At 44.5% G+C, this 8,906-nt stretch overlaps 1 protein-coding gene across 10 annotated transcripts in view; it reads left to right on the top strand.

The window, feature by feature from the left end:
• Positions 1–421: 421 nt before the first annotated feature.
• The window catches only part of LOC135505765 (CYFIP-related Rac1 interactor A), a 29,421-nt gene continuing 20,936 nt past the window's right edge, over positions 422–8,906 (top strand). For 6 of the 10 annotated variants that reach the window (XM_064924874.1, XM_064924880.1, XM_064924884.1 and 3 more), the window contains exon 1: positions 422–532. The gene's annotated coding sequence lies outside the window, so the exon portion shown is untranslated. Of the gene's footprint in view, positions 533–618; positions 748–7,943; positions 8,022–8,906 lie in introns of those variants that run through there. The other 4 variants (XM_064924879.1, XM_064924877.1, XM_064924876.1 and 1 more) reach the window with 3 other exon arrangements.

Here is an 8,906-nt window from a genome sequence, read left to right as displayed (position 1 = left end):
TATCTGAATAGTCTGACAACTGATGGCAATTTGCTGTATTTCAAAACTGGGGTAGGGACACAACAGATGCTAATATTGAAAATATAGTTTAGTTTGCAACTTCGCATAGGTCAACATCTTGCCACTTTGTGAGGAGTACCTTCATCACATAGACAGCAAGGCCGCATGGATACATTCAAAGTCTAGATTTCAACACTAATTAGAAAAGATTAATTCATATCTACTGCATCCCCAGTCTCATTTCATTATTTTTCAGCCATAGAGCGAGACACAACCACAGTGCGTTTTCGACGTCACTATTGGCCAAAGAGGTAAGCTAATTCCCGTTTTATTGGTCAATATTGGACGGCGCCTATGTACTAACCAATGACATGTTGGTATGGGCGGGGCTTAGAGACACGCTTTATAACGGTGTTGGAGGGAGGGGTCCGTGGAAAAAATAGCGTTGTTGTGAGTAGGGGGTGAAAGTGGCCTATCGGGGTGCAGAGACATCGGATCTCCCATTTAAAATTAGTATTTTAAGAAGTCACTGGTAAGTGTAATTGAGCGAGCAACTTTTAAGAGCCGTTGTTTGGCTAATTAAGATAAACGGTAGTCTCGGAAATATGTAGCCGACGTTAGCGACGCAGAATCAGTTAGTGCCAAGCGAGTTCATATGGATAGAAAACGCCGCAGGAAGTTAGATTGCTAACGTAGCTAGCCTACTCGTGTGTTTGCCAAAATACGAATGCATATATGGTGAATTAGGTAGGTAACTAAATCCATTAGCTAACAATTGCCTATTTGTATCTAAATCATTATTTCTAAAAACGTAGAAAAACTTCCAAATACGGAGTTCTTTTCGGCAATGAAATTGTTTTCTGGTCATGAGCTTGACAGTAGTGCTACTAGTCTAGTGAGCCAACTAGCTAGCTAAAGTGTGCTGCTAACTGCTGCTGCCTTGTATGTTCATACTGTTACACGACTTTAAAGTAACAACATCCTAGTTTTGAAAAGGTCAAACTACCTCTTGATAATCTGTTGAATATCAACAGCTCTCCGTAGTCCAGTTGGGCATGGCCATGGGGGCATTGCACAGTATCTTTTCACATACTTTAACGTTAGCTAGCTTGCTGTTTAACTGATAACTACAACATCACTAGCCTCAGGCCAGTGTCTCAGGCATTCAGGTGAATGCCTAGAAGCAAAATCAAAACTGTAAATTACTTCCTAGCTCAGGGCATCCAGCCCATACAATTGGGAATAGGATCTCTGTGCCAACCTGCCAAACCGGCAATGGAGTCTAGTGATTTTTGTCTTCAGGGCGCTGCTGCCAGTATCAGACCGCAACAGCTGTTTCTCACTTGACAACCACCTAACTGCCAATTAATGACTCTGCTGCTAGCTCCTGGGAAAGTGATTGCAGATTAGAGAGAGCCGCTCCAACAGATTCATCATAGGCACACAAACAAGTCAGCAGCAGGCAGGAAAATGGACCTTCATTGGTTAGACATGGGAACATAGCTAGCTGACTGGACCACCCAAATACTTGGCATTTTTGTGTTTCTGTCTGTGTGCCCAAACCAGCCTGCGCTATTCCTTCACCACCAGAGGATTCCCTGATTTATTATTGTGCCTGATTCCATTGTGAAACGCTGCCGATTGTTGGACGTACAGCGACAGCTGCATTTCTCAACGCTGAGTTAGGAGCAGGGCCTCTTGGTGTGTTTAGTTTCGGTTGGAATGCCAGGTATCTTGTTGCAGCATTTCCTCAGTCAGCGCTGTCACTGTTACGGCAGATGGGTCTTGTGAATATGGATAATTTGACCTGGAAATGCCTGAACTGTGTAAGTAGGTTAAACTTCCTCTTGACCCTTGTTTTTGCCACAGTGTCATACTGCCAATACTGTACCTACTGTGACCTAATTGGAGCAATTTAAGATATTGTTCTTTTTTTCCCTGTTGAGGATCCTTGAATCGTGACTAATCAATTATTGTACAGTTTTTGTGAGGACTTTGTCAGAGATTTAAAGACACCAGACATCATGTTGAGTGACGCGTTGGAACATATGAACATGTAATAGGGACTGAGTGCGAAAGAACTTGAAGTCAACTTAGCTCTTGGCAACGCATGGGCGGCAGGTACTCTAGTGGTTAGTGTTGGGCCAGTAACCGAAAGGTTGCTGGATCGAATCCCTGAGCTGACACAGTAAAAATCTGTCGTTCTGCCCCTGAACAAGGTAGTTAAGCCACTGTTCCCAGGTAGGCTGTCTTTGTAAATAAGAATTTGTTCTTAAATGACTTGCCTAGTTAAATAAAATATCAGCATAGTTTACCCACCCCAAATTCTCCACTTTCTCTCCAGCTGGCAGAGAAGCGAGTGTAAAATCATAGTTAATCCACAAATGTCCTCGGCTCAGTTTTGTGCACCTGACTGACTGAAAAACAGGATGCGTGTGCTTTCCACTTTCACAACCTGTCAGAGGGTTGCTGTTTATTGTGGTTTTGAGCTGCTCCTGCGGTGTCCTATCACCAGTAGCAAACACATACCTTAGACATTGTCTGATTTTATATTTTGCACGAATGTGCTTTTTGTGTTTTAACCTCAACTTTGCCAGAATTGTTATTTTCTTTGAATGTTTAGTCTTCATCATGTTGCGTTATTGAAAACACTTTTTTTATAGCGAACTAGCCTTTGGTAGTCATTCGTTGAAGTCTAAATCAAGCTTTGCGTCAGTCTTATTTTGGGGCATAACATTTATTATCCCACCGGATTTCCTCCAATTGCCTAATATCTGATTTTGTAATTGGTCTAGCTAACCAAGTAATTCCTCTGAGCTTTATTCAAGACATGCGCCTAAGGGTCAGACGATCAGGTCTTTCAACGCCTGGAGAATTGTTTCACGTAAACATCTCAGGGACACAATAATACACCATTAGGCCCAGCTTATATATAGCACTCTTATAATGAAGTCTAGCGACTGCCGTCTGTTATTGCCTGCAGCTCGACTTCCATAATACCAGGCTGGAACCCCCCCCTGGTCTCCTCCTCTCAGATGCCCTCTGCAGATTATCAGGCAGTTTACCATGGCCCATCAGGGTGCAGCAGCATGCTGAATCAGCTAAAGGGCCATATGGACTGGATTCAGACAGCAGCAGGGCAGACCTGAGCCTCATTGCTCAGACTCAGCCATGATAAGATTGGGATGCCTCTGGATAGGCATAGATGGGTTGGCTGTCTGATTTAACCCCTTCATCTCTGAACCAGCCTTTAGGCTACCTCAGAACCATCATATGACCAGTAAAGTGATCTTAGTCATGTATAAATCTGATCTTTATGACTCTGGGCTATATTGTTCAATGCTCTGATCTGTGTAATGAAGTGATGAGTGTTGGTGGTGTTAAAATGGATGTGTCCATGGTCTTAGCCTACATGCCATAGCAGTGTTTTCATGTAGCCTATGCATGGTCCATACCATGAGAGGAGGAGGACCTGGGCACTCTCCCTTATTTGTGTCATGCTAAAACGTTCTAATTTGTCCATATGCAGAGTTTATGTTCCCTCTCCCCACGTGATAATAAGAAACATTGCTAAGTTTACTTTGCCTGGAGAGCCTAGCTCATGCATAAATGGGTAACTTGGAGAACCGGAGAAATAAACTGAAAAGGTTATGATCAGGGAATAGGCTACAACACCATCGTACAGGTGCTGTGTGAGTGTAATCACACGTTTGGAAGGTCAACAATGCGGTAGCCTATTTTGTGTTCAATTATTTGGTTAATTATTACATGAATTCAGGCTTTTGTTCATTAAAACATACGCAGGCCATATAAAGTGCAAACCGGTGCGGCCGGTAAAAGTTTGATTAGCCTACTAAATAATAGCCTATTTTTGCAGGCTGTATTCGATTCTGTGCCTCGAGGGGAATATTTATCTCACATAGAACACGCAGATAAACTGTTCTACTGGGGTGTTTCTGTAGTTTTTTCCCCCCTATTTGTTACTTGTTATGTTTGCGGAGGAAAAGCAAATGTGGACTGTTCCAGCATCTTCAAAGGGCACCTCAGCAGAAAATAAATGCCATGGAGGCAATGATTTTGTCGTGGCACAGAGCCACAGCTAAATAATTGCAGCGGAAACATTGCCATAGTAGTCATTTTTCAGATGTTTTGTTTCTTTTCAATATTGGGCTTCCAGGATTTAATTTTTCCCCTTTGTTTTTTTTCACCAGACAGGAAAGGAGTTATTTGTATATGGCCGTGCCTGCCCTGTGCTGCTCTGCAAATGATCATCTGGTAGTTTGAGTTCCTGTTTCACCCAACCTGTCTGTCTGGGGAAATATGTGTTTCAACTAAATTGCCCCGGTTATATGGCTGCACTCTGGCAGTAAACAAACGTCCTGCTCACGTTTCACTTTTCTCATTCATATCCGGAGAGTCTGAGACTAACGCTTTGTGTTGAAATCTAAGCGCAAGGTTGCAGTCAAATCAAATTTTATTTGTCACATGCGCCGAATACAACAGGTGTAGGTAGACCTTACAGTGAAATGCTTACTTACAAGCCTTTAACCAACAATGCAGTTTTAAGAAAAATACACAAAAAAAAGTAAAAATAAAAGTAACAAATAATTAAAGAGCATCGTTAAAATAACAATAGCGAGGCTATATACAGGGGGTACCGGTACAGAGTCGATGTGTGGGGGCACCGGTTAGTCGAGGTAATATGTACATGTAGGTAGAGTTATTAAAGTGACTGTAGGTAGTTATTAAAGTGACTATACATAGATGATAACAGAGTAGCAGTAGTGTAAAGGGGGGGGGGGCAATGCAAATATTCTGGGTAGCCATTTAATTAGAAATTCAGAAGTCTTTTGGCTTGGAGTGTAGAAGCTGTTTAGAAGCCCCTTGGATCTAGACTTGGTGTTTTGATACCGCTTGCCATGTGGTAGCAGAGAGAACAGTCTGTCTAGGGTGGCTGGAGTCTTTGACAGATTTTAGGGCCTTCCTCTTACACTGCCTGGTATAGAGGTCCTGGATGGCAGGAAGCATGGCCCCAGTGACGTTCTTGGCTGTACGCACTACCCTCAGTAGTGCCTTGCGGTCAGATACCAAGCAGTTGCCGTACCAGGCAGTGATGCAAACCCCGTCAGGGTGCTCTCGATGGTGCAGCTGTAGAACCTTTTTGAGGATCTGAGGACCGATACCAAATCTTTTCAGTCTCCTGAGGGTGAATAGGTTTTGTCGTGCCCTCTTCACAACTGTCTTGGTGTGCTTGGAACATGTTAGTTTGTTGGTGATGTGGGCGCCAAGGAACTTGAAACTCTCAACCTGCTCCACTACAGCGTTGTCGATGAGAATGGGGGCGTGCTCATTCCTCCTTTTCCTGTAGTCCACAATCATCTCCTTTGTCTTGGTCACGTTGAGGGAGAGGTTATTATCCTTGCACCACACGGTCAGGTCTCTGACCATCTCCCTATTTTTTTTATTTTACCTTTATTTAACCAGGCAAGTCAGTTAAGAACAAATTCTTATTTTCAATGACGGCCTGGGAACAGTGGGTTAACTGCCTGTTCAGGGGCAGAACGACAGATTTGTACCATGTCAGCTCGGGGGTTTCACTCGCAACCTTCCGGTTACTAGTCCAACACTCTAACCACTAGGCTACAGTGCCGCCCTATAGACTGTCTCGTCGTTATCGGTGATCAGGCCTACCGCTATTGTGTCATCGGCAAACTTAATGATGGTGTTTGAGTCGTGCCTGGCCGTGCAGTCATGCGTGAACAGGGAATACAGGAGGGGACGGCGTGGCGGCTGTGTTACCTACCCTTACCACCTGGGGTTGGCCCGCCAGGAAGTCCAGGGTTCAGTTGTAAAGAGGTGTTTAATCCCAGGGTCCTTAGCTTAGTGATGAGTTTTGAGGGCACTATGGTGTTGAACGCTGAGCTGTAGTCAATAAATGGCATTCTCACATAGGTGTTCCTTTTGTCTAGGTGTGAAAGGGCAGTGTGGAGTGCAATAGAAATTTGCATCATCTGTAGATCTGTTGGGGCGGAATGCAAATTGGAGTGGGTTTCTGGGATAATGGCGTTGACGTGACCCATGACCTGCTTTTCAAAGCACTTTGTGTGTTGTGTAGAAGGAAATGGGCCTATAAATGTTGAAAAATTTACGAACTGTAAGCTTAATTCTCCCACTGGTAGCCCATTTGAAATGACGTCAAACACACTGTAACCTAATTTGTTAATCCGCTACATTGACATCGTAGACAATTCTGCCTTGTTTCGGCTATAGCCTAATGACCATCAGACGTACACGAGCAATGTTGAAGCCAGAGCGGAGGCATGAATCATAGTGTAGGTAAAAATAGGCCTATATTTTTATCGATTTGTTAATCTCTGGTTGAAAATGCCTCAACAGTCTGTCATAGGCATATTTCATATAGCTTATTTTTTGCCGTAAGTACAGTTCTTTGTAAGCTACCTAATGCTTTGGAAACACCAGTTTCCTTATCCTAGTCGTTAACGTGATTGACTTTCATCCCATGTTACCTGCCCAAAAATGACATGGCTACACAGGAACTGTTCAGTCATGAGTCCCTAATATAGTTTAGTTGACGACCGGTCAATGGTGGCCCTAAAACCTGGTTTATTCAGGAGGGGCGGTTCGCCATGCACTCGAAGAAAAATTGTCATACAGTTCGGTCGTTAGTCGCCTTAAGATTTTGAAAAGACTGGTCAGTGATATAGGCCTAATCCTGGAGAGTTAGCTTGCTAGCTACGCCTTCATACCGCTCTTTTACAGAGTTCTCTAGCTGGTATCTGATCTTGACTGTAAACCTTGGCCCCTGCATGGCTGCTTGTCTGTTCTCAGCTCCGCAGCGTGCTCATTGATTACAGCAGCTGCTCGAACAGGAGGGAGATTTATGCTGTTTTTGTAATGGTAACAGTCTGTGAATGTACTGGGAATATTGTTCAGGCGAGAAGCGCAGTCACCTGTCTCTGGGTAGTATGTAATAACCGAATGCGCCAAAAAAAGACCACGGGTCAAGTGCAATATTCAGAAATGTCTCAAGTTGAGCGAGCATGCTTCGACAGCAGTGTGAAGGAAGTCCTGAAACTAACTTTATAAAAGAACAAATCATAACATGACCACATTCATTCATTTAGCTTTGTTCAACTATCTTCCTATTTTGCAAATTTCCTAATATGTTTTGATTTTTAGGTTTTATTTATTCGTACCAAAGAAAAATAAACAAACCTAGTGAAATGGTGTGGAGTTGCGGTTGGAAGCCCAAAGAGGCATATATGAAAACCACTCTTCCCTTATAGGCGGTCTTTCGCTCTATAACTTCTAAGCTATTTAACTCGATGTTGCCGATGACAACCTGCTGGCCAGCAGCTGCAGTGCGACGGTGAGGAATTTGGACCATGTTTGAGGAGGAAGTAACGAGGTGGGGTGGCTTAGATATGTTTGACAGCCTGATATGGACCACAGCCAAAAGGGCAGGTTCAACACCTCTCCTCCACAACCACGTGTCACTGAATCCTAAGCGGACCGGCCGGAGTAATGACCTCTGGCTTCGGGCCTAGGCTACATCTCATTCAGACAACACTCTATCATGGCTATTATCCTCAGACTATACTGTACTAATCATATACAGTGTACGGTTCTAATCGCTCAGCCAGTGCTCGTTACGCCAGAGTGGGTTTGATTCTTACGTTATCTACTGAATAGCAGTTGCTGAGGATAAAAGCGACCCATTTGAAATCTTACGACAAATAGGCCTAACATTTCTGTGCTTACATGGTGGGCTTAGCGTAGCCATAGCAGTCTCCACCCCCAGGAAAAAGGCCTGTAGTGAATCTCTCTCTCTCACACACACACACACACACACACACACACACACACACACACACACACACTGAGAAATGGCTCCTTTGTATCTCAGTGCTTTTGACTTGCAGAAACCACCAGAACAGAAGTGCTATTCAGGCCGAAGAGGTCGACGTAGGAGGATTTTTTTACGCCTGGAGTCCCACACGGTAATGAACTGTTTGTAAGGGCAGGCAGGGCAGGGCACTCCTCTCTGGCTCTGAATACCACAGCAACCCTCAGTCTCTCAGTGCCACTGACTGACTGGCTGGGCTGACTGATTAAAGAGCTTTTGTTGTTTACCTCTGTTTCCTCCTTACTCCTTTAGCTCTGTCTCTCGCTCTTTCCACTGTTTGCTTTAATTGAAGGTCTACACTGCTTGGTAAACAAGAAGCCAGACGAGTGAGGCGACGGCTAAAATTGATAATGTCGCTTTGATGCCGTGACCCTTAACCTCTGTACAGTGTTCGTCAGACGTCATAATCTCCCTCCCTCTTACTACAAATCCACATGTGGGGGCTGCAGTGCATTTGTCTGAGTTCAGCCCCGGCCTTTAGCCTAGCCGTGCTAATGGGAGTGAGCAGCTGAGTGCCCTTCAGAGGAGGGCTAGTCCATGTGGCGGTCGGCCAGAGGAAGCAAGGCAACCATGGTGGGTGGGTAGGCAGGTTCCCCTCCACACCCAACCCCCATGCCCTCTGCCCATATAAGGGCAGAACTCAGCCAGCCTCCCTGAAGCTGAGCTCGGCTCCCTGACCCATTACTGGAGCTCCAAGCCCGAGGGAGGCACAGCTCTGCTCTCCTAACCGAAGTTTAAGCCTGTTTTTCTCGCCGGTCCAAACAGTGATGTGTGTAAGGTCTTTAAGAATGGATATGAGTACGCCACAGCCACATGGTTGTTGTGATAAAGTGGAGCATGCAGTTGTGGGCTAAGGCTGTAGTTGAAATGCTTCAGCCTGAGCTTAATGCATTTTAGATTGTTGGCTTGCCTGTGACAAATTATTTTATATGGTAGCCTAAATCACTAAGTCGTATGACGTTTGTCCCAAAGCATTATT

The sequence above is a fragment of the Oncorhynchus masou genome, chromosome 19, assembly GCF_036934945.1.
Source record: "Oncorhynchus masou masou isolate Uvic2021 chromosome 19, UVic_Omas_1.1, whole genome shotgun sequence".
NCBI lineage: Eukaryota > Metazoa > Chordata > Actinopteri > Salmoniformes > Salmonidae > Oncorhynchus > Oncorhynchus masou.
This window is presented reverse-complemented; position numbering and strand designations above follow the sequence as displayed.